Below are 25289 nucleotides of genomic sequence, written 5' to 3'. Positions count from 1 at the left end.
AAATGTTTTTTTGCTCCTTCCTTGTTTGATGCTCAGTATTTGAAGAGAATGAGAGAGTACGGAACAATAACCATTTGCTTGTTGTTTGAAGCTCTTCATGTCGTATTGTCAAGGCCTCATCGCCCATTTTCATGGCTTTCCTCAGACAGAAATTGCTTGCAACTCCTCAACAGTCAACACTGTCCAATTTCTTATTTCTAGTTCCTCTCCTCACTTGAAAAAAATCGAAACAAACAAAAAAAAAGAAGAGAGTTAAAAAATCTTTATTTCACTCCGTAACAATTCTCATTTCTATTGCATTTATTTCTGCTCCTGGTACAACACCACCTCCCTTTCTCCTCTTTTTCCCAAACTGAATCGACATTAAATTATGAACACTTCTTCTTTTAAAAACATCATTTTAAGAATGCAGTTCAACACTTTTACCCCTTTCACAAATGCTGCAGATATTCTTTTTCTCCACCACGATATACTGTACAGGGTGTTCCAAAAAGACCCATTCCACTTTTGTTGTTAATATATTTAAAACCACAAATGATACAATGATACCCTTTGGTTTATATGATACAGATGTTATGTTCAGTTTTGTGCTTTTGTTCCGGTTGGTTACGCACGTGCATCGTGTTTAACTGGAGGGTTTTACGATGCCGAAAGTGAGGGGCGGGGAGCGCTTTACGGCAGAGAGAGTGCTTTACGGCAGAGAGTGGTTTACGGCAGAGAGTGCTTTACGGCAGGGAGTGTTGCCATGTTTGTTGATGATGTGCAAGTCACGAAATAAACGTGTTGATTCGTTTCCCACTCTAAAGTAGTTGGAGTCGTTTTTTTATGCCATAACATTGGTGACGATGGCGGAAATTTTACTTTCAACCCCGCCTGCCTTTCTGGCTCTGCCCAGAGAGCCGCCAGTCCCTTGGAACCGCTGGATCTCATCCTTCCAGACATATCTGCTCACCTTCGGTCTGGAGGATGTGAGTGAGGCCCGTAAATGCGCTCTCCTGTCACATTGCCTTGGGACAGAGGGACAGCGCGTTTTCTCCACATTAGGACCGGCAGGCACATACAATGAGGCTGTCGCTGCAATAAAAGCACATGTCACTACCGCCTAGAGTGTTCTCCTCAGGCGGTTCACTTTCCGACAGTGAAGCCAGCAACCAGAGGAATCCATTTTATGGGAATTGGCGCTGCCATGTAAATTCGGATCGCTTCATGATTAAATGATTCGGAATTTACTTATCGAAAAAACCTCCAGTGTGTAAGTGCGTGAGAGACTTGCTCAAATCCGATGATTTATCTCTCTGAAGCCATTCAATTAGCATGCCAAGTGGAGTGTGCTGAAACATGTGCTGCTAAAATCGCTGAAGCTCCATAGCCTACTACATTTGCTAAACCTGCAGTGCAGAAAGTACAGCTTGCCTCATCACAACAGGACAAGGACCCTTGTTTCCCTTTTAAGCAAATGCAGCAATGGCCTGCTCGTTTTAGGCAGCGCTGTGGAGATTGTGGGTCCACCAGACATGAGTCCAGAGCCCCTGACTGCCCAGCACGGTGGCAAACTTGCAGAAACTGCAATAAGCCAAACCACTTTGCCAGGTGGTGTCGCTCGGCCCCAGCAGGAACTCCTGCTCAACAGCCACATCCACCGCCGGCCACAATCCACACTATGCTTTCCAACCCTAATGGCTTCAAGACATGCACTGTGTGCCTCAGGGATGTCTACCTGCCCTTGCTCCTGGACACTGGAGCTAAGGTGTCTCTGCTCAATTTAGACACCTACAAGCAGTTCTTTTTGAACCTACCTTTTTCGAAAGTCCTGGGCTCCTGGCAGCTGCCAGTGCGTTACAGTACCAGGTCTCTGTCGGCCTTCTCGTTTCACCACGTCACGCGCAAGGAGGCTAACCTCCTGGGTCTCGACCTCGTTATGGGTCTCAGTCTCTCCTTGACTGGCAACTGCAGCAAGGAGGCCAACCTCCTGGGTTGGCCAAGGCCAAGGAGTCCAACATACTGCAGGTTGCTTTCCCCAAACAGCGACAATGGCTGGAGCTGTTTGATGGCTTGGGCTGCCTCTCCACCTTCATTCACCAGCCCAAAGTGGGCGCCACGGTGACCCCAGTGATCCAGCCACTGTGCCGTATTCCCCTCACCCTGCAGGATGAAGTGACGGTGGAGCTGAAAGCCCAACTGGATTCTGTGATTATCGAGCCCATCAATGCCTCACCCTGGATCTCCAACCTGGTAATAGCAAAAAAGAAGTTGGGGGGGGGGGTGGCACCGCATTTGCATGGATCTGCGTGCCATGAACACAGCTATCGTCCAAGATAAATATCCACTTCTAACAACGAAGGAGCCCACCACCCATTTCTAAGGCTCCACTTTCTTCAGTAAACTGGACTTGCTTCAAGACTACCTTCAGGTTCCCCTTCATCCGAGCAGCAGGGACCTCGCTGCCTTCGTCACGAACGCTGGTGTTTTTCACTACACCCACATACCTTTCACTCTGAGCTCGGGGCCCAGCTGTTTCCAGGACATTATGTCGTCCGTCTTTGCTGGCATCCCAGGAGTGCCAATTTTTCCAGGACGACATTGTGGTGCATGGCCCCAACGCCTCCATCCATGACAAGCGCCTCTGCTAGGTGTTCCACAAGCTGTCCCAGCACAACCTCATGCTCAACGAGAAGAAGTGCATTTTTGCCAGGGCGGAGATTGAGTTTGGGGAGGTTCCGCCTCTCGGCCCTCGGCATCTCTCCACTACAATCAAACTTCGATGTGATCCACCGTGTTCTGGAGCCTACGTCAACTGCACAGCTTTCCTCCTTTCTGGATATGACAGCATACTATCTCTGCTTCTTACTGCAGTACTCAGCCACGACATCACCCCTGCACCAGTTGCTGAAGAAAGAAGCTCCCTGGGTCTGGACCGCAGACTGCCAAGAGGTTGTGCGCCAGCTCACCACGGCACCCATCCATTGGGGGCCGTTCTCTCCCAACTTCAAAATGGGACGGAGAAGCCCATTGCTTTCGCCTCTTGGGCATTGAGCCCTACCGTACAGAAATATTCGCTGGGAGAGCATGAGGCTCTAGTATGTGTCTGGGCTTGTGAACGCTGGCACATGCACCTATATGGCTGGGCATTTACACTTGGCACAGATCACCAGGCTCTAACAGCCTTGATGTCCACCTCAGGTACAGGACACAGACTGCTCCAACTGTGCAGATGGGTGGATCGCCTCCAACAGTACAATTTCAAGCTTCACTTCACTCCAGGCTGGGACAACGTGGTAGCGGACCTGCTCTCCAGAGCTGTCATCGCAGCCGCACCTGCCAGCTAGCCAGTGGACATGGAGGATGACTTGAGCCAACTGCTGCACACCCCTCTCCAGGCTGTGGTTTCCCTCCACGAACTCCAGCAGGCATCTGCAGAGGAACCCCTCTTTCACACCTTGTGCTCCTCCAGCACGGGAGGCTTGCAAACCCAGGTGCCCGTTCAGCTAGCACCATTTGCCAGGATCAAGGAGTAGCTGTCTTGCTGGAATAACGGCTGTATGGCTCAAGGTCACTGCACAGTCATACAATATGCTCTGCATGCACGAGTGCTGGCTATGGCGCACGAGGGACACCTGGGTATCGTCAGAGTGAAGCAACGTTGCCAGGACCTTGGGTGGTGGCCTGGTATCAACCACGATGTGGAGGTAATGGTTAGGGACTGTGCAGCTTGCCTGCTCAGTGGAAAAATTGGCCAACCTGCCCCACTGCCTCTGCAACCACTGACCTGGCCTTCTCGGCCTGGGACTACCTGCAGATGGATACCTGTGGGTAAATCCATGGTGTATCCCACCACCAGCGCTACATCATTGTCATCTATGATCTCCATTCCAAATGGCCTGAGGTCTTCCCGGTGGGCTCAGTAACCTCCCAGGTCATCAACATCCCTGACACTGTCATCTTTTGGGGGCTGCCTCAGATCATTATTACAGATAATGGGCCACAGTTCATCTCTGCTGAGTTCTCCACTTTCCTCAGTGACAGGGGGATCAAGCATGTCTGTACAGCTGTCTATCACCCACAGGCCAATGGCGGTGGGGGGGGGGGGGCGAGTGATTCAATAAAATCCTCAAGAATGGCATATGAGCGCACCTGGCCCAAAGTTGCGCATTTCAGACAGCTCTCCTCCAGACCCTCCTGCACTACAGAGCAATCCAGCATGGAGCTGCAACTGCCACTGGATAGGCTACGTCCACCAAAATCTCAGCTTCCCACACCTGATGTTCGCACCAGAGTCAGTCAGCACCAGCACCGCATGAAGCAGCGGTTCGACAAAGCTCGCAGAGTGAAGTGTCTCCGACTGGGTCAGGTCTAAGCGGCCCCACCATAGTGACAAGCTCCAGTGCTTTTGGTCCTTCCCTCTCAGTGTTAGTTGCCAGCTTGGTCGAGCCACTTTTCAGCTCCAGGATGGGTCCAATTATCATACCAGCCGGCTGCGCAAAGTACCACCTCCAGAACCTCAGCCAGTACCCTTTGGTCACCATGGAACTGCTTTCTGGCCCTCCAGTTCAGATGTTGGGACCAATGGAGGGGGCCCTGAACCTGTTGTGCCTGCAGCATGGCCCACATCCCCCTTCCATCCTCTCTCTTTCCCCCTCCATCCTCTCTCTTTCCCCCTCCATCCTCTCTCTTTCCCCCTCCATCCTCTCTCTTTCCCCCTCCATCCTCTCTCTTTCCCCCTCCCTCCTCTCTTTCCTCCTCCCTCCTCTCTCTTATTATTATTATTATTATTTGAGAGTTTTCATCAGATTAGGTAATGGAAAGGTTGTAGAAAAAGTTGTGAGGTGAATGGTGAATTTGGATCGGTAAATGCAGAGGGTGGAAACAGATCACGTGGTTACGGGAGAAGCACGTGGCTATGGGAGGTGTATCGTCAAAAGTGAATTTATTTGTTTATATATATTAAGGATTGCTTCACATTTGGAAAATGGAAGGTTGAAGTAAAATCATGGAGGTGTATTGTGAATTTGGAACTGTAAACGCAGAGTGAAGCTGCTGGGTCGATGAAAAGTATCAGGAAGATGGAAGAGAGAGAGATACGTGGTTACAGGAGGTGTATAGTTGGGAAGGATACAAGGAAAATTATTATTTTATTTGATGGATTTTTGATGATTAGATAATATTCGGGAATGGAAGGCTGTAGGGAGAAATCGTGAAGGTAATGGTGACAGTGGGTCAGCTTAAGTTGAAGAAAGATGGTGTGCCAGCGGAAGGAGGTAGAAGAAGCAGAATAAGGATCAGGACTCGTGGGAATGCAGGGAGGAAGGTGGTTTTTTTGTTTTTTCCCCCTTTAAATTTAAGACAAGAAACACAGTGTTTAGTTGGGAGGGATGGGGGCATTGGGAAAGTGGGGAAAATACGAATTGAAGGTAATCGGGAGAGAATACAAATAAAAACGATCGTACACCAAGAGGGGAAGGATGGATCGGCCTCAAGGAATCGGAAAGACAAGGTTGACAAAAACTCACAAAATAGCACGATTTTTGAAACAAAACGGAACAAGGAACACACTAACATGTAGGTGAGAAAATACGCAGTTAAGCGGGACAAAAATCGACCGGAAACTTAACTTTGAGAAAGTCAGTAGAGACCCCCTGAGAGAAGCTGCCGTTGCTGCATACCCAGAAGAAACAAACCGGAAGTCCCAACCTTGGGAATTATATATAGATGATTCCTAAAACTCCGATTTAGCAGAGACCATTGTATGTATTACATCAATGCTCCATTTCGTAATATTACATAAATTAAAATTCTCTGTTTGAATTGTACTTTGCCTTGAGTGGACATTGAGTTTTAAGAGTTCCATAACACCCCCTCCTCTCTCTCTCTTTTCCCCTCCCTCCTCTCTCTCTTTTCCCCTCCCTCCTCTCTCTCTTTTCCCCTCCCTCCTCTCTCTTTCCCCCTCCATCCTCTCTCTTTTCCCTTCCCTCCTCTCTCTTGCCTCCTCCCTCCTTTCCCCTCCCTCCTCTCTTTCCTCCTCCCTCCTCTCTCTTATTATTATTATTTGAGAGTTTTCATCAGATTAGGTAATGGAAAGGTTGTAGAAAAAGTTGTGAGGTGAATGGTGAATTTGGATCGGTAAATGCAGAGGGTGGAAATAGATCACGTGGTTATGGGAGAAGCACGTGGCTATGGGAGGTGTATCGTCAAAAGTGAATTTATTTGTTTATATATATTAAGGATTGCTTCACATTTGGAAAATGGAAGGTTGAAGTAAAATCATGGAGGTGTATTGTGAATTGGGAACTGTAAACGCAGAGTGAAGCTGCTGGGTCGATGAAAAGTATCAGGAAGAGGGAAGAGAGAGATACGTGGTTACAGGAGGTGTATAGTTGGGAAGGATACAAGGAAAATTATTATTTTATTTGATGGATTTTTGATGATTAGATAATATTCGGGAATGGAAGGCTGTAGGGAGAAATCGTGAAGGTAATGGTGACAGTGGGTCAGCTTAAGTTGAAGAAAGATGGTGTGCCAGCTGAAGGAGGTAGAAGAAGCAGAATAAGGATCAGGACTCATGGGAATGCAGGGAGGAAGGTCGTTTTTTTGTTTTTTCCCCCTTTAAATTTAAGACAAGAAACACAGTGTTTAGTTGGGACGGATGGGAGCATTGGGAAAGTGGGGAAAATACGAATTGAAGGTAATCGGGAGAGAATACAAATAAAAACGATTGTACACCAAGAGGGGAAGGATGGATCGGCCTCAAGGAATCGGTAAGACAAGGTTGACAAAAACTCACAAAATAGCACGATTTTTGAAACAAAACGGAACAAGGAACACACTAACATGTAGGTGAGAAAATACGCAGTGAAGCGGGACAAAAATCGACCGGAAACTTAACTTTGAGAAAGTCAGTAGAGACCCCCTGAGAGAAGCTGCCGTTGCTGCATACCCAGAAGAAACAAACCGGAAGTCCCAACCTTGGGAATTATATATAGATGATTCCTAAAACTCCGATTTAGCAGAGACCATTGTATGCATTACATCAATGCTCCGTTTCGTAATATTACATAAATTAAAATTCTCTGTTTGAATTGTACTTTGCCTTGAGTGGACATTGAGTTTTAAGAGTCCCACAACACCCCCTCCTCTCTCTCTTTTCCCCTCCCTCCTCTCTCTCTTTTCCCCTCCCTCCTCTCTCTCTTTTCCCCTCCCTCCTCTCTCTCTTTTCCCCTCCCTCCTCTCTCTCTCTTTTCCCCTCCCTCCTCTCTCTCTCTTTTCCCCTCCCTCCTCTCTCTCTCTTTTCCCCTCCCTCCTCTCTCTCTCTTTTCCCCTCCCTCCTCTCTCTCTCTTTCCCCTCCCTCCTCTCTCTCTCTTTCCCCCTCCATCCTCTCTCTTTCCCCCTCCATCCTCTCTCTTTCCCCTCCATCCTCTCTCTTTCCCCCTCCATCCTCTCTCTTTTCCCCTCCATCCTCTCTCTTTTCCCCCTCCCTCCTCTCTCTTTTCCCCTCCCTCCTCTCTCTTTTCCCCTCCCTCCTCTCTCTTGCCTCTCCCTCCTCTCTCTTTCCCCCATCCTCTTGCCTTCCCCCATCCTCTCTCTTTCTCCCTCCATCCTCTCTCTTCCCCCATTCATCCTCTCTCTTTTCCCCTCCCTCCTCTCTCTTTCCTTCTCCCTCCTCTCTCTTTACCCTTCCTCTCTCTTTTCCGCTCCATCCTCTGTTTTCCCCCCTCCCTCTTCTCTCTTTCCTCCTCCATCCTGTCTCTTTCCCTCTCCCACTTCTCTCTTTCTGCCTCCCTCCTCTCTCTTTCCCCCATCCTCTTGATATTCCCCATCCTCTCTCTTTCTCCCTCCATCCCCTCTCTTTCTCCCTCCATCCTCTCTCTTTCTCCCTCCATCCTCTCTCTTTCTCCCTCCATCCTCTCTCTTTCTCCCTCCATCCTCTCTCTTTCTCCCTCCATCCTCTCTCTTTCTCCCTCCATCCTCTCTCTTTCTCCCTCCATCCTCTCTCTTTCTCCCTCCATCCTCTCTCTTTCCCCCTCCATCCTCTCTCTTTTCCCCCTCCATCCTCTCTCTTTTCCCCCTCCATCCTCTCTCTTTTCCCCCTCCATCCTCTCTCTTTTTCCCCCTCCTTCCTCTCTCTTTTCCCCCTCCTTCCTCTCTCTTTCCCCCTCCTTCCTCTCTCTTTACCCTTCTTCCTCTCTCTTTACCCTTCCTCTCTCTTTCCCCCTCCATCCTCCGTCTTTCCCCCTCCTTCTCTCTTTCCTCTTCCCTCCTCTCTCTTTCCTCCTCCCTCCTCTCTCTTTCCTCCTCCATCCCCTCTCTTTCTCCCTCCATCCTCTCTCTTTCTCCCTCCATCCTCTCTCTTTCTCCCTCCATCCTCTCTCTTTCTCCCTCCCTCCTCTCTCCTTCTCCCTCCATCCTCCCTCTTTCTCCCTCCATCCTCTCTCTTTCTCCCTCCATCCTCTCTCTTTCTCCCTCCATCCTCTCTCTTTCTCCCTCCATCCTCTCTCTTTTCCCCCTCCATCCTCTCTCTTTTCCCCCTCCTTCCTCTCTCTTTCCCCCTCCTTCCTCTCTCTTTACCCTTCTTCCTCTCTCTTTACCCTTCTTCCTCTCTCTTTACCCTTCTTCTCTCTTTCCCCCTCCATCCTCCGTCTTTCCCCCTCCCTCCTCTCTCTTTCCTCCTCCATCCTGTCTCTTTTCCCCTCCCTCTTCTCTCTTTCCCCCTCCATCCTCCATCCTTCCCCCTCACTCTTCTCTCTTCCCTCCTCCATCCTCTCTCTTTCCCCCTCCCTCTTCTCTCTTTCCCCTCCCTCTTCTTTCTTTCTCCCTCCATCTTCTCTCTTTCCCCCTCCATCTTCTCTCTTTCCCCCTCCCTCTTCTCTCTTCCCCCCTCGCTCCTCTCTCTCCCCCTCCCTCCTCTCTCCTCTCTCTTTCCCCCTCCCTCTTCTCTCTTTCCCCTCCCTCTTCTCTTTTTCTCCCCTCATATTCTCTCTTTCCCCCTCTCTCTTCTCTCTTCCCCCCTCGCTCCTCTCTCTCCCCCTCCCTCCTCTCCCTTCCCCCCTCTATCCCCTCACCTCCCCTCTCTTTTTTCCCCCCATCTCAGTGTTCCCGTCAGCAAAGTGACAGTGATATTTGCTCGTATGCAATAAAAGTGTTCTTATTGGTTCATGAGTCAGTAAGTGACCAATATACAGTGGGGAGAACAAGTATTTGATACACTGCCGATTTTGCAGGTTTTCCCCCTTACAAAGCACGTATAGGTCTGTAATTTTTATCATAGGTACACTTCAACTGTGAAAGAGGGAATCTAAAACAAAAATCCTGAAAATCACATTGTATGATTTTTAAATAGTTAATTTGCATTTTATTGCATGAAATAAGTATTTGATCACCTACGAACCAGAAAGAATTCCGGCTCTCACAGACCTGTTAGTTTTGTCTTTAAGAAGCCCTCTCATTCTCCACTCATTACCTGTTTCCAGAGATCAGACCTTTCCTGTAGTTCTTATCCAGGTTTGCACAGACTGCAGCAGGGATTTTGGCCCACTCCTCCATACAGATCTTCTCCAGATCCTTCAGGTGTCCGGGCTGTCGCTGGGCAACACAGACTTTCAGCTCCCTCCAAAGATTTTGACCAGGTCCTGCCGTGTAGTTCTGGGCTGATCCCTCACCTTTCTCATGATCATTGAGGCTCCACGAGGTGAGATCTTGCATGGTGCCCCAGACCAAGGGAGATTGACTGTTATCTTGAACTTCTTCCATTTTCTAATAATTGCGCCAACAGTTGTTGCCTTCTCACCAAGCTGCTTGCCTATTGTCCTGCAGCCCATCCCAGCCTTGTGCAAGTCTATAATTTTGTCCCTGATGTCCTAAGACAGCTCTGTGGTCTTGCCCATTGTGGAGAGGTTGGAGTCTGATTGATTGAGTGTGGACAGCTGTCTTTTATGCAGATAACGAGTTCAAACAGGTGCAGTTAATACAGGTAATGAGTGGAGAATGTGAGGGCTTCTTAAAGACAAAACTAACAGGTCTGTGACAGCCGGAATTCTTTCTGGTTGGTAGGTGATCAAATTCTTATTTCATGCAATAAAATGCAAATTAATTATTTAAAAATCATACAATGTGATTTTCAGGATTTTTGTTTTAGATTCCGTCTTTCTCAGTTGAAGTGTACCCATGATAAAAATTACAGACCTCTACGTGCTTTGTAAGGGGGAAAACCTGCAAAATCGGCAGTGTATCAAATACTTGTTCTCCCCACTGTATTTGGTTCACGAGCGCCAGCCAGAGTGACAACTATATTCGGTGTGTGTGTGTGTGTGTGTGTGTGTGTGTGTGTGTGTGTGTGTGTGTGTGTGTGTGTGTGTGTGTGTGTGTGTGTGTGTGTGTGTGTCAAGCATAGCTCCGTGGGTTTTGATCCGATCTTGATAAAATTAGGGTGCGAGGTTTGTATCATGATCTAGTTGTGTTTTCCTGAGAATGGGCGTGCTGCGCCCATTATGGGTGGAGCCACGCCCAAAAAACATGTGTTGTTAGGGGGTAGCCGATTTCAAGTTTCATCTTCTCCAAGGGGGTTTGTCCAATCTGGCAGGGGTTTTCGGTATTTGGTTAGCCCAATGGCACCTGCATAGCCCCACGGAGCTCGATTTTTCATTTTCATTCCAGGGTCAAGGTCACAAGGTCACGAACTTAGAAAATGTCAAAAAAATCAATAAATCGGGCATTGAGCTCATAGGGTTTTCAACTGTTACGAATGAAAGTTGGTATGTAAGTAGTGCTCTTCGAGTACTACAACTTTCATCATTTACGTTTTTTCTGATTCCCGCCAGTTTGCCCATGGCGTCCCCTCGAAGGTCAATAAATAAAAAAGGCGAACCGTGTACATTGCCCGTGAACCATCCCCGTCTCCAGACTTGTCTATTTTTTGTCATCATTACTTTCAGGTTGATAATGTAAACAACTATTAAGTTCAAACCATAAATTGGCTTAAAAACTTAACCCTTTGAATCTTATCAGCTGGTTTACCAGCTGCAATTCCAACTTCCATACACCTGAGCAGCCGGATTTTTTTTGTCCAGGGAGCCCAAGATGAGGGAGTCGAAAGTCCAAGGAGCTCAGGATTCAAAGGATTAAGAGGTTAAATAAATTGGTGTGCTGAGCGTCAATTATGGGTGGGGGGTTTGTGTGAGAGGAGGAATAACTGGATAAGAAGAGGGTGGGTGAAAGATAAACAAACCAACAAAGGGTTGGAGAGAAACAAATGGACAAGTTATGAACGAACAAGCACCATTTAGTACAGGAAGGGTTACAAGTGGACAGAAGGGATTGTGTTGTCATTTTATAGGAGAGGTGAGACCGAAATGAGCAGCCACATTAACCACAATCTAAAAGTGGATTGTTCCACACATAAGTGGATTCCTGCCTCAGTGTGGATTAAACACTTTATACATTTACCTGCAAGTTGATCCTTAAAAATTTCCCACAGATCCCGTGGTTTATAACAATACCGTGAACGTTTTGCATGTTGAGTTTGATTTGTTGACCATTCGCCTCTGAATGCACTCATGGCTAAAGATGCTGGGACCCCATGCTCAAATCCCATGCATTGTTGATTTCTCCATCGACATCTAATGTCCTTGTAATATACGTAAAAGTGCATCGATGTCACTTCATGGTTTTGTTCTCCATTCAGTTAATACACAAGCTCTACAGTGAGCCTTAAATTAATGGGGTAGGGGGAAGGTGTAGGAGAGGATCTGCAAATATTAATGGATCATTTTAGTCTCCAGCATCCCATCTCGTACACCTGGATGGTTTAACAGCTGAAGCTTTACGCAGCATGGGCATTTCACATTAGAAGGCCAAGACACTGACGTCTCTCTTCGCTGAAAGGACAGGTTGGTGTCCAATTTATTTATTTATTTATTTTACCTACTCTCATATCTGTCCTTGCAACCTCTGCACTCTGTGCACCACCCCTGTCCTGCTTCAGTGTGTCACATGCTTTCATTCACAGACTCCTCACTATCCATCCTCCATTAGTCCAAGTTTTCCAATTACCTCCACATCCTGCGAAATCACCACAATGTCATTCCCATTTCACCCCTCTGTGCAAAACTTTTAAGGTGGCAATCTATTTCATGTCGTTTTCCATGATCTCTTCAAATCCTGCTTTCTTCATCTATGTGTATGTCCGTTGTTTACACATTCTATCTCTTCCTCACTGCTGGTGCTTTTTTTAAAGTTGAAGTTGTATCCCCTATCTTTTCATTCCTCCATGAGCATCAATATATCATTTTATGTAATCATAAAGATTGATTTCGCTGTAAGTTATAATTCAAAAAGTCTTTATTTGTTTTAAAATCATTGTGGTCCGAGTGTCTGCTCCTAATCTGGGAGTTCAGCAGTTCGATTCTGACCCTGGTTAAGTAATAAACATAAATACTTTAAAAATGGTATGTGCTGCTTCCTCACATAATGCTCAGAATTTAGAAGATACAGCATGGATGAACCTGGCAGGTATCCCATAGGGGTTGGTGGGGGAGATTCCTCCCTAAATTGCCCTTCTGACTGAGGAGAGAAAAGCAACATCACAGGATAGTGTCGTCGGTCCCAGAGTGTCCTGAAAGGTTACATCACTTTCTCCAAGGTCAATGGCTGCATTTGGCTGATCAAGTCTGATGTTGTCTCATGCATTTTGTCTGCACATGTGTGCGTGATTCATGTTGCAGCTGTCAATTTAGATTAAAAAATAAATTCTCCCATGATGATGATGATCATTTCATGTGCAGCATGTGGCTGCTGGTTTGCATGATTGCTGGGAGCTTGGCTGTGCTGCTGTTGATAATAAAGAAAAAGATCATGACGATTAGTTCATTCTTCTCAGAGCAGTGGTGCTGCTGAAACAGTCTCAATGCAAGGAAAACACTGGATGGTTTGCTCTTGCCTTTCACAGCTGGAGTCGAGGAAGGAATTTGGAACTTGGCCGTTTGTAACTGAACGTCTCTCCGAAAGGCAACATGCACATTTATACAATGCTCTGGTTGCGAAGCACCAAAGTGAGAGTTTGTAGTCGGTCGGGAATCAAATTCATCCAGATTAGACAGTTCCAAGGTGATTCGGCTACATTGAAGCTGAATTGGGAAACTGAATTGTTAATTGAATATATAATGAGGGGGAATGCCAATTAGCTTTAGTTAGTGCTTTGAGAAATGATTCAATAAATATGTGCTGGGAAAGCTAGTCGGGAGGTAAAATATACACATTTCTTTGTAGTTGTAAAACCTTGTAAAAATATCTTATCTGTTCCTGGCCCAGATGGCCAGTGCAAGAAATCACATACTCGTTCCTCCCCTCACCAGGGCAATTTGGAGGAAGCCCCGATAACAGACCGTTTTTCATCCTGTGTTTGTGATTTTAAACCCTGCACAGTATCATCTGTTGCTTCTCCAAAGGCCTCTCTTTGTTCAGTTAATTTCCTTTGATGTATTAACCACACCCTGGAGGGATCACACGTATACTCATCATACTCTATGTATCGTTAAGTTTTTCTGCTTGTGATATCTCTCCCGGCTAAAAACTTCCTCTTGTGCACAAGTGTGTGTCTTATTATTGTTACTGAATAAACAGCTTAAACTGAACTAAAGATTCTTTCTGTCTCAAGGTGGCCAAAAAATGCACCGACAGAATTGGCGATGTGGACGGGATCGACAGCCTCTGTCCGGGGAGGAGAGAGGGCCTCTGTCTGGCGACAATTGAACACCGGCGTTGAAGAAGGTGAGAGACCTCTACTAGAGGGTAAACTGTTCCCGCTGGGCAGACTGCCCTGCTTCTCTCTTGTTGTGTCGGGTAACATCTTGTTGTGTTCTGATAAAAGCACCTAGTCACGAGGTGGAGGGCGGAGGCGTTGCACAGAGAGTTGTTGATCTGCCGAGTCGGGAAACGGTGGTAAAAGGGGCACTGCATAGGATATTAAGTCGCCAAGTCACGTGGATGGCGGAAAGGCGCAGGTATTGCCACAAGGGCGAGTAACGAGGATATTTTGTACCAAGGTTGCGAGAGCCAGGGGCCAAGGAGTTTGAAAAAGTCGCTGTAAATAAGAAGACTACTGACGAGTGCTCGGCAGCGTATAGAAGTATAGTTATGGGGAAACAGCATCGAAAAGCAGGGGATGGCGATGCGCCTGCCTCAGGGTCAAACACCGAGTATATGAATAAGACCTAGGGGTCGAGTTCTTCGAAGGATTTAAAGTTATGGGCAGAGTGGACTGAAAAACAGAGATTTAATTTTCCTGAAGGGGGTACGTTCCACCAGGATAGAATTGAAAACTTGAGAAGAGAATTAATGGAGAGGGAGGACAAAATGACTCAAAAACTAGTCGATTGGAACTTTTTTGGCAGATGGGTGGAAGAAAGTCTTAAGAGAGAAGAGCAGTCGAAGAGCACGAGCATAAAGGGGAGTTTAAAAGACGCGCATAGGGAATTTAAAAGACGTACCCTTAAAGAGGTACAGAAAATGCTACAGGTAATAGCTCCCCTCCCTCCACAGGGAGCATGGGGGGAAACATTCAGATGACAGTGTGAGTAATGGATGAGGGTGCGAGGGAAAGAGGGTGCGACTTTTAAAGCCACTGCAAATCCATATAAGGGAGTGGCAATGGAGATGCGAAAAATAATTGAAGACAATAAACCAGCCGAGATGGAACTTGAGAGAGAGCGTGCCCAATGATTGAACAAAGGATGTTGAATCCGGCAACAAATCAACATCAGAATTACTTTATTCATCACGCATGGAACCAGAGTGACTTACAAGCCATGAAAATGCACATGAAAGACTATGACGATAACCCAGAAGGGTTAGGTGTTATATTACATAAATTCAAACAAAGCTACTCAGGATGATGTGATCGGGTTAATGACAAAAGTATTGCCGGTCAAGATATGGCGCAAAACAAAAGACTTAGCCAAGTGGCTGGATATTGCACCGGCAGGAGAACCCGAAAGAGCTTATAATGCCTGAGTGCAGAAATTACTTGTCTATTTAAGAATGGCTATAAGCCCGCCTGAAGTAAATCGGGGAAAAAATACAAGGATGCAAACAAAAAAAGGATGAAGAACCAGAAGAATTTATGCATAGATTGCAACAAGTTATTGTTCAACATTCGGGGTTGGGCGTAGCTGCAATACCGGATGAGTTGCTGACTAACTTGTTTGTAGAGGGATTGCTGCCATCAGTGTCGAAACAGATAAAGCTTGTCAAAATTGGATGGGAGGGGGAGCGAGCCACCAGCTCAGATGCTGGCAGTAGCGAAGCATTGCTTCAAAGCTGCGACAAAAACAGAAACCAATAAAGTGGAGAATTTGCAAATGTTGATGATGGAAGTTTATAAAAGAAAATTGTGTAAAGAAAGGCGAGGAGGAAGATCGATGGGATCCAGATGATTGTCCACCATATCGTAGAAGAGGGGAGGTACCAACATCCCCACATGTGAGTCACGCAGAAGAATCTGATGATGACGAGAAATCTCCGTCCCCAATTGAGCCAGATTGGAAAACAAACCTGAAATGGAGAGGTGCGAAAAATAGTGACAGAGCGCCCCCTCGTGGGCCGTCTCCAAGCCCGAATGCTTGTTACATTTGTGAGAAGGGAGGACATTGGGGAGAAATTGTCTGCGTAACCGGCGGTTGAGCAGTGATTCCCAAGCACGGTACAAAGGGCCGCCGGGAGAAAAATGACAGGCGAGACAGCAAGAGAAGCAGAATTGACAATGCGAGAGCGGTTTGACCTCCACGCTACCGCTGTTAACAGCGACCCCTTTGGACGAGCCGACCCTAAGTCTGAAGGTAAATGGGAAAGTGTTTCATTCTTGGTAGACACAGGAGCTACTCGCTCGACAATTAGGAAGTACGTTATGCCCACCGCACCTTTATCACACCAGCGTGCAAACCTCGTGGGAATTTTTGGTGGAGTTGAAAAGATTCCCATAATGCAAAACATAACTATTGAATATGGGCCTCTAGAGGCACACCATGCCTTCTTACCAGCAGTAATTTCACCTCTAAGTTTATTGGAACGAGAATTGCTTTGTCGCTTGGGATGCACGGTGAGGTGCTCACAAAATGGAGTGTATCTGGATATTCCAGAGATCAACGAAGCAGAAGTCTGAGAAATGCTATCACGAACGATTGGACCCGTAGTGTATTGGTGGCGAGTGTGCGAAAGAAATGTCCGAGAGATAACTGAGCAAAATCTGGCAGAGTTAAAAACAATTCCTGATATAAAACTTTAGTTGGTGCCTCATGATGAAAATATGGGGGGAAATATAGCAGAGTGGGTTGAACGCTTACACTGTACAGCATACTATGACGCTTCGGGAGAGGATGTGAATTATGCAAATCAAGTACAAAATGCACTAAGTATGGAATTCAACATAGAAACTGCTGATCTTTGTCTAGAGAAAGAGGGAGGGAATTGGATTGGAAGTGAGAACTTCACAACAACAACGCGACTTGATGTACCCACCCAGAAATATAACGCCACAAATTACATTAATTGCCGCAAAAGGACACAGAGCTAAGGAGATTGGACCTTTGATCATGTGATTGAAGGGATTGCCAAGACAGTATTTATGTCGGGTACAGCGCCGAAATTTGTATCGCACGGAAAGGAATGAAGGGTACATGTGGAACAGCCTCTTGTGGATTCTGTGGCCGTTTTTTGAGCGGATAAATAAGCTACCATTTGGAGAAATGTTATCGATGGTGGAGAAAGAGGATCTTTTGGAACAGGTGCTGAAGGAATTGTTAACACAGGAATTAACACAGGTGTTAACTAAAGGCAATTAACAAATGCATCGTGTCAATTTACCCGGTGGTACCGAATTCAGTGACTATATTGTCATCAATTCCGTCCAATACAGTGTGTTACACCACCATCGATTTAAGCAGTGCATTCTTTTCGGTACAAATCCATGAGGATTTGCAGAATCTGTTTGCGTTTACCTATGAAGGGGTGCAGTATACTTGGAAGGTGCTGCCACAGGGGTTTGCAGACAGCCCTACATTGTTCTCACGAGCGCTCCACAAGGATTTGAATGACATAGTGCTTACTGAAGGGTCTACCTTGGTACAATATGCAGATGAATTGCAGATTTGCTCAACATCAGAGGACAATTAGAAAAAGGACACATTAACCTTTTTAAGAGCGCTAGCCACCAAAGGCCAGAAAGTGCCAAAGGCCAAATTACAACTGCGCGAAACACAGGGAGCATACCTCGGACATGGTTTGAGTGGAACCTCAATGAGATTGTCAAATGACAAGGTTCAGGCAATTTTGAATGTTCCGAAACCCAAAACAAAGAAAGGAATGAGATGTTTCTTGGGGGATGGCTGGATATTGTAGACAATGGGTACCTGATTATGCAGCACTGGTTGGACTACTGTTGGACATGATGCTGGATAAAGCACCAGAGACAGTGGAGTGGACAAAACAGGCAGAAGAAAACTTTGGGAAGGTCAAAACAGCTGTCAACAACACCAGCTTTGGGTTTGCCTGATTATAATAAGACGTTTTACCTATATACCCATGAGAGAGATGGATTTTCACAAGCAGTACTAATACAGCAGCATGGTGATAAAATGCGTCCATTAGCATATTACAGCATGAAACTAGATCCAGTGGCACAAGGATTTTCACCATGTTTGTGGGCAGTAGCTGCTGCCTCATATGCTGTACAAATCACAAGTCAGATCGTGATGACATCGCCTTTAGTACTGCGGGTTCCGCACTGTGTAAGTTCTGCATTGCTGAAAGCAAAAACGTAACACTTGTCGGCAGTAAGAGCAATGATATATGACCAAGTGTGAATTCAAGCAAAGAATGTAGTAATCGAACGTTGTCCTGCACTGAGTCCAGCGTCCTTAATGCCAATTGCAGATGATGGGGAAGAACATAACTGCAGGGAGGTAATGATAGAGACCGCTACTTCCCAGAAAGACTTAAAGGACATCCTGCTGCAAAACCCTGAAATGATAGTCTTTGTGGATGGCTCATCAACAAGAGCAGCAGATGGGTCTTTGCTGTGAGGACATGCAGTGTGCTCTGAAAGTCAGGTCAGGTCAGATTTGGGAGCATGCACCGGAGCAGCATTTTACGATCATTGGCATCTCCCATGATGAGGCTGAGTCTTTGGGCCTCTCACTCTCTCACCGCAGGCAGGTCAGTGATCTTTCTGTCTTCCACCATCTCCTCTCCGGTCTCGCCCCCCCCCCCCCCCCGCTCAGTCTGCGATTTGTTCCTACCATATTTCTGCAGGGCGCTCAAGGTCGCCAACAACCCCCTTCTGGTAAAACTGCCAAAATCAAGAATCACTGCTCACCATCACTCTTTCACTCCTCTTTTTCCGCCTTTGAAATAAACTCCCTCACTCTGTTCAATCCCATTCTTCCCTCCAGGCCTTCAAAGTAGTTGTCACCACCACCTCTTATCACTCCCCATCCAAATCCTCGATCTTTTCTACCCCCGTTAATCCACCCCAAACCCACCTCCTTCAAATTCCCTGATTTTCTTCCTAAAAGTCCCTGTAATATCCATCTTGTATACCCCCTGTACCCTGCCCCATCCCTGTCCCTTCCACAGATCTTCTCATGTGTCTGTTCCCCACTGTTTTGTCCTTCCCATTCCCACCAATCTTGTGTCTTGCCCCCCCCCCCTCGCTGTGCGTTGTGTGTTAGCTCTCATTCGAGCCTCGACAAGGTATACAAAAAGTCCATGACTTCTTGCAAAGTCAAGGAACTTAGTGCTATTCTGGATCACAGTTCCAAACCCATGAGGACCAACACACGTCTCATAACCATTCCTATCCATTCCGGTCGATGTATTGAAGTCCCCCAAGATTAGAAGAGTATCTTGCCTGGGGCACTGATCAACCACAGATTCGATCGTGGCATAGAATGCCTCCTTCACAGTGAGATCACTCACCTCAGTTGGAGCATACAGTATTTTGAGACCAGGGAAATGACCCCAAGCAGTGACAAATCCTTAGTCTCGTAATACGCTCGTTGACAGATGTTACCTCAATTATCATTGGAGTCAGCTTATTGGACCTGGCTACAGCAACTCCTTGGGCATGGTAACCATCAGAGCGACTAGACCAATAGTCTCCGAACCTCAGAGAGTGCTGCAATACCGATGTCCAAATGCTTGAGCTCAGATGATAACAGAGACACGTGATCACCCTCTCTTAGGGATAGGACATTCCAGACACCCACCCGAAGGGACCGCCTCAGGTTAACCCAAGGAGGCCACCATCTGGTGGACGACACTTCAGCACCACCCCGACACACACTACCGCAATCTGACCCGGGAAGGTTACCCTGTGGTTTCCCTCCTTTCATCAAAGACGTTTTGGAAAGTAAAAGTCTGAAAGTCTGAAAGCTACTGTTTTAATGGTTGGTTAAATGGTTTTAATGAGCCCATACCATACCTTGATATTATTCCGTACGACAGGCAGAATGATGTGCGCTTATTGCGGCATGTAACCTCATCGAGGACAAGAGCATAAGGATATATAGAGATTCCCGATATGTGTACGGGATGGCACACGATATCGGGGCACTTTGGAAAATAAGGGGGTATATAACCTCACAAGGTATGCCAGTCAAAAATGGTAAATTGATAGCAGAACTGTTAGAAGCCATTCACTTACCAAAGAAAATAGCGATTGTAAAATTCCGAGCACATACGAAGCAAAGAGATATGATCTCAAAAGGAAATGCTTTCGCTGATTTAGCAGCAAAACAAGTGGTGAAATCGCAACAAATAGCAAATATGTTTGCCAAAGAGAAAAATTACAGCTGTGGCAGAAAATGTTTGCAGAAGATGTGTGTATTGTCAACACCGTAATGTTGGTGAAGTGTGTTTAAGCAACCGGAAGGAACTCATCCTCTACCCTGAGGGCCTTTAGTTCATATTCAAATGGACTTTGTAACCATGACAAAATGCTGTAGTTTCAACCACATATTAGTCAGTGGTCGATATGTTCACCAAATGAATTGAGGCATACCCATGCAGAGCATGTGATGCAAGGACGGTGGCAAAGCTTTTGCTCAAAGAGTACATTTGCAGGCATGGGGTATCTTCCAAAATATCCAGTGATAAAGGATCACATTTCACATCGGATATTACCAAGGAACTCTGCAAAGCTTTGCTAATAAAACACCACTTCCACTGCCCATACCATTCTGAGTCTGCAGGACAAGTAGAACACCAGCATAGCATACTTAAGAACAAACTTGCTAAAATATGTGACAAAACTGGTTTGAAATGGCCAGAGGCTATTCCTCTGGCACTGATGTCGATGAGGTGAATGGTAAACAGGCACAGCGGATTGTCCCCACATGAAATACTGATGGGGAGACCGATGTGAGTGTCGGTAACCGCCCTATTAACCCTGAAACAGATGGACATTCACATGATGGATGAGACAATGATTAACTTTTGTATTGCCTTAACAAAGGTTGTCAAAGAATTACACTCGCAGGTCAAACAAGTGCTACCAGAACCAACTGTGGAGAAACACCACAGCATCCAGCCCGGCGACTGGGTGCACATCAAGGTGTTCAAGCGGAAGAATGCACTGAAGGCACGTTGGACCGGAACCCACCAGGTATTATTGGTTACCCACACAGCTGTCAAGTGTGAAGGTAAACAATCATGGATTCACGCATCTCACTGCAAAAGAGCATATAGGAAGTCGTAAAGAGAAGAGAGGAAACCCGCAAGTGGGAAGAACGTTACCGGGGGTTCATGACATATGTAGCAGTGCTTCTGATGAGCATGTGCATAATCGTGATAATATGCACGATAACAGACAGTGAGGGCATTATGGGAATGCCATGGAGAGCATAATTTTTGGAAGGCCGAGAGCAGGGGAAACAAGGGATGGGTCATGACAGAGTACGCAGAGCAGAAGAAGGTAAACATCGGGATCAATTCCATGATGAAGGCGTGTTTGGGATAAACACCTTTTTGACCCTGTCGCACAATTACGCAACAAAGGAAAATAAGGCAAAGTGTTGGGTATGTGCCCACCTCCTGCACTCTTCACAAACAGGACTGCCATTGGCAGTGATCCCATTTGAGGAAATTGATTATTGCAGAGCCAGATGATACCATAACTCTGCCTTGAATAGAACAAGCAATGATTCATGCACGAGCTTTGCGGGTAGGTGGTACCCTCCTTGCAGCCGAGCAAAGAGACCCCTGTATTTTAGGATTATGGACAAATGAGCGGGGTTCCTTTGTCTAATTTGGACAAATCCTAGCAGCAAATTTTTTGCAGGCGAATCTACCTGTAATTCATCAATAGAGGTAAACGACATGGCAGAGAACCGGAAGGGCATAAATGGGACATATGCTAAAGTAGCGTCAAATGGTACATACTTTGAATGCGGGTTTAGAGCCTATTTAGAAAAATCTTTGATTTTTCAAGTCACAAACAGACATTTAGGGGTGAAAACATAACGTCTGTTGACCTTCGGTTGCGGAGTTACAAAGCCGTTGTCTCCCCTCCCCACATGGATGTCTCCAAAACGGCTATCCCTTGACACTTAAAAAAAAAAAGTTTTATCCCTTTGTAATTTGTCTTTTTGTGTTCTTTTAAATCATCCAACTGGCCGTCAGAACTAGTTTGCATTGGGAAAACACTGCCTTCAAGGCAGAAAGCCTTTACTTATGGTCGCCACAATGCTGGTTGATCACCCTTCTCCATCTCTTCCTGTAAATCATCCATTCTTCTTCCAATCTCAAAACTTCTAAATCTCTCACGACCACGTCCTTCCATGTGGTTTTCAAAGTGTTGTGTTGGGTTAACAGTTAAGGTGGCTGCCTTAAGATCTTAGGTCCGTTGAAATAACACCAGGTAGGTTGACTCGGCCTGTCGTCCTTCTGAGGTCAGCAAAATGAGTACCAGCTTACTGGTAATATGGGTACTGCATTAGCGGTGCAGCTGTGCTTCCAGAAAATGATACAACCAGTTGCCACAGGCTACATACGAAACAACAACATCTGTTTTTCAGTCTTCCTCTTCTTCTTCCTGGCAGTCCCATCTCCATCACTTACCCCACCTCCCTCTCTCTACCTTTCTCTCTCTTACACACACACACACGCACACACACACACACACACACACACACACACACACACACACACACACACACACACACACACACACACACACACACACACACACACACACATCGTCACATGACCAAAACAATTTAATCTCCTCTCGGCTACTTTCTTCGATGCTTCCACAATCCTCACTGGCCCCCTGATATATTGGTTCCTTATCTTGTCCTTTCTTGTCACTGCACACATCCATCTCAGCATGACATTTCATTTCCCCATGCATGCGAAGTAAAAAGCAGGGTTAAGCAATTGGTTCATGTCCATATGTCTGTCTTATCAGTTTATGATTGTCATTTTATGATCGAGGAACAACTCATTTCAATCAAATATTACATTTTGAATATAAATCATAACTTGAATAGGAAGATAAGTCTTTCATTTAACAGTACTTTGTCTCTGAATTCATCCCGATCGCAAATGCGTAGTGAGGAGTGAAATAATAAGTTTACTCTGTTTCCCTTCCTGACAGGCAAACAAAATTAAAAATCATTCCAAACAGGAAACTTACTGTTTTTAAGGACGTCATAATGGACACATATAACAAGCACAAATAACTAATGCAGCATGTTCAATAATGTGATGTAATACAGACACTGAGGAAAATGCAATAACACCCAGATTTAATTAATTAATTCGACTTTTACAATCATTATTTTATTTAAATTGAATTATATACTTGAACACTGGAGGACACAAATTGCCTGTCACAATACTTCCAATAACCTCCAGTTTTGCAGCACGTACTTCAATTCAAATAAAGATCCAATGGGGTGAGATATAAGAGTGCTGTTTGGGACTATTCTTTTTTTTTTTTCTTTATTTACTTTTGGACTATTCAATAGTCCAAAACTATTCTTTATTTACTATTTTATTCTTTATTTACTTTTGGACTATTCAATAGCACTAAACAATCTTTAAAATCATTATTTTTTTTATAAAATTGAGGTACTGCACGGGGTATCGTGTTCACTGAACTCTCTAGTTTACATCCAGTTTCTGTTCCTCTTTGATGTTGCCCAAGTTTCCTCACTATATACCAATGCTGGTCTCACAACTGTCTTGTGAATTCTTCCTTTCAATTTCAGCAGTTCTTTTCTAACACACAACACTCCACAGCACTTGCTCTAATTATTCCAACCACAACTAATCCATTGCTTAATTTATATTTCCACATTTCCATCTTCTGCCACCACTGACCCCAAATACTTGCAGCTACTCACTGTCTTCAGATCTTCACCCACAATCTTTACACTTTGAGCCTGATACTCTTCCCTATGCTCAAACTGACAATCCATATATTGAGTCTTTGGTCAACTGATTATCACACCTCTATCTTCAAGCACATTTCTTCATTTCTCCAGGTACTCAGTCATATTCTCATCATCCCCACCATACAGCTCAATGTCAGCTGCAAACACCATTGACCACGGCACTCCCTGTCTCACTTGCTCAGTTCGAATATCCATGACAATCAGGGAGAGGAAGGGGCTTCGCACCGATTCTTGGTGCAATCCAACTTTAACTCCAAAACTCTTACTCTCTTGCACACTGCTTCTTACTCTTGTCTGGCACTACTTCTACATGCCCTGCAATAGTCGCACATATTTCCAAGGAACTCCATGAATTCTGCATATTTCCAAACTTCCTCCCAAGGCAACCGGTCAAAAGTCTTCTCTACATCAATATATAAATGAATACAAACTTTATGTAACTTTGACATTCCTGGTACTTCTCCATCACTTGTCTCAAACTAAAATGGGAATCTGTAGTGCTTCTTCCAGGCATTAATCCAAATTGACCTTCATGGATTTCCACTATTTTTCTCAATCTCTGATCTTAAACTCTCTCCCATATCTTCAATGTATGTCATATGAGTTTAATTCCTTGGTATCTCTTGCATTCTTGGATGTCCCTTTTTCTTTTAAATATTGGTACCAGACTTTGCATCCATGTTTGTACTCTGTCAAGATCAATGATCAAGAAACACCACAGCATCCAGCCTTTGGTAAGGCCTCAGAGGAGTTTGTAAGATGATTGGAAAAGACTATAAGACTAAGATAAATAATGGTTAAAACCTATAAACCAATGTCATTAACAAAGGGAGAGAAAAAGGAATTTAGAAAGAACAGTATCTGTCATATTTGTGAGGAGAAAATTGAGGGAGAGGTCAAGGTTAGGGATCACTGCCATCTTACTGGTAAATATCGAGGACCAGCTCATTCCCATTGTAATCTTAATTACAAGCCTCCAAACTTTATTCATGTCTTTCTTCACAACAACGCTCAAGATGACCCACGTCTATTTATAAATGAACTTTCAAAGACATCTGGAGATATTTCTGCCATTCCTAACACAGATCAAAAATACATCTCATTCACAAAAACAATTCATACATCCCCCATAACCCATATCAGATTTCTTGACACATACAAGTTTATGGCAAGTCCATTATCTAACTTAGCATCAAATATTAAAAACTTACCGAATCTTAAATCACATTTCTCAAATCAAGAAGAGATTGATCTCTTATCACAAAAGGGAATATATCCGTATGACTATATGGATTCATTTGAGAAGTTTAAAGAAACACAATTTCCTTCAAGGGAAGTTTCTATAGCAAGTTGAATAAAACTCATATTTCCGATAGAGATTATACACAAGCTAAAAAGGTTTGGGAGAAGTTTAATATAAAGAATCTTGGAGAATATCATGATTTGTATCTTAAAACTGATGTATTGTTATTGGCTGATGTGGTTGAAACTTTTAGAACAGTCTGTCATAATAAAAATTCTTATGGATTCGACCCCGCTCACTATTACACGGCCCTGGGTTTGGCTTGGAGTGCGATGTTATAAATGACAAAACAGAATTTGTAATTAATCAGTGATATAGATATGCTTTTAATGATAGAGAAGGCTAAAAGAGGAGGAATATCTCAAGTATGTTCCAAGAGATATGCAAAAGCAAATAACAAATATCTTCCTGATTATAATAAGAATGAGGACAACTCTTACCTGATGTATTATGATGCTAACAATTTGTATGGGTGGGCTGTCTCAATCTTTACCTTATGGAAAACATGAATGGGTTAAAGAAAAGCATTATGAAAAAGTTTTACAAG

The 25289-nt window shown here is 45.0% G+C and overlaps 1 long non-coding RNA gene across 1 annotated transcript in view; it reads left to right on the top strand.

Moving 5' to 3' along the window:
* Positions 1-20643, top strand: part of LOC147034645 (uncharacterized) — a 28293-nt gene extending 7650 nt beyond the window's left edge. Inside the window, exons 2-3 of the long non-coding RNA XR_015060345.1 lie at positions 13644-13756; positions 20520-20643. This is a non-coding gene — a long non-coding RNA (uncharacterized LOC147034645). The remainder of the gene's footprint in view (positions 1-13643; positions 13757-20519) is intronic.
* The last annotated feature ends 4646 nt before the right edge of the window (positions 20644-25289 follow it).

The sequence above is a fragment of the Eptatretus burgeri genome, chromosome 1 (genome assembly GCF_056783735.1).
Source record: "Eptatretus burgeri isolate ZD-2024b chromosome 1, Ebu_testis_v1, whole genome shotgun sequence".
Taxonomy (NCBI): Eukaryota; Metazoa; Chordata; class Myxini; order Myxiniformes; family Myxinidae; genus Eptatretus; species Eptatretus burgeri.
Note: the sequence above shows the minus strand (reverse complement) of the source record. Positions and strands in the feature narration are given on the sequence as shown.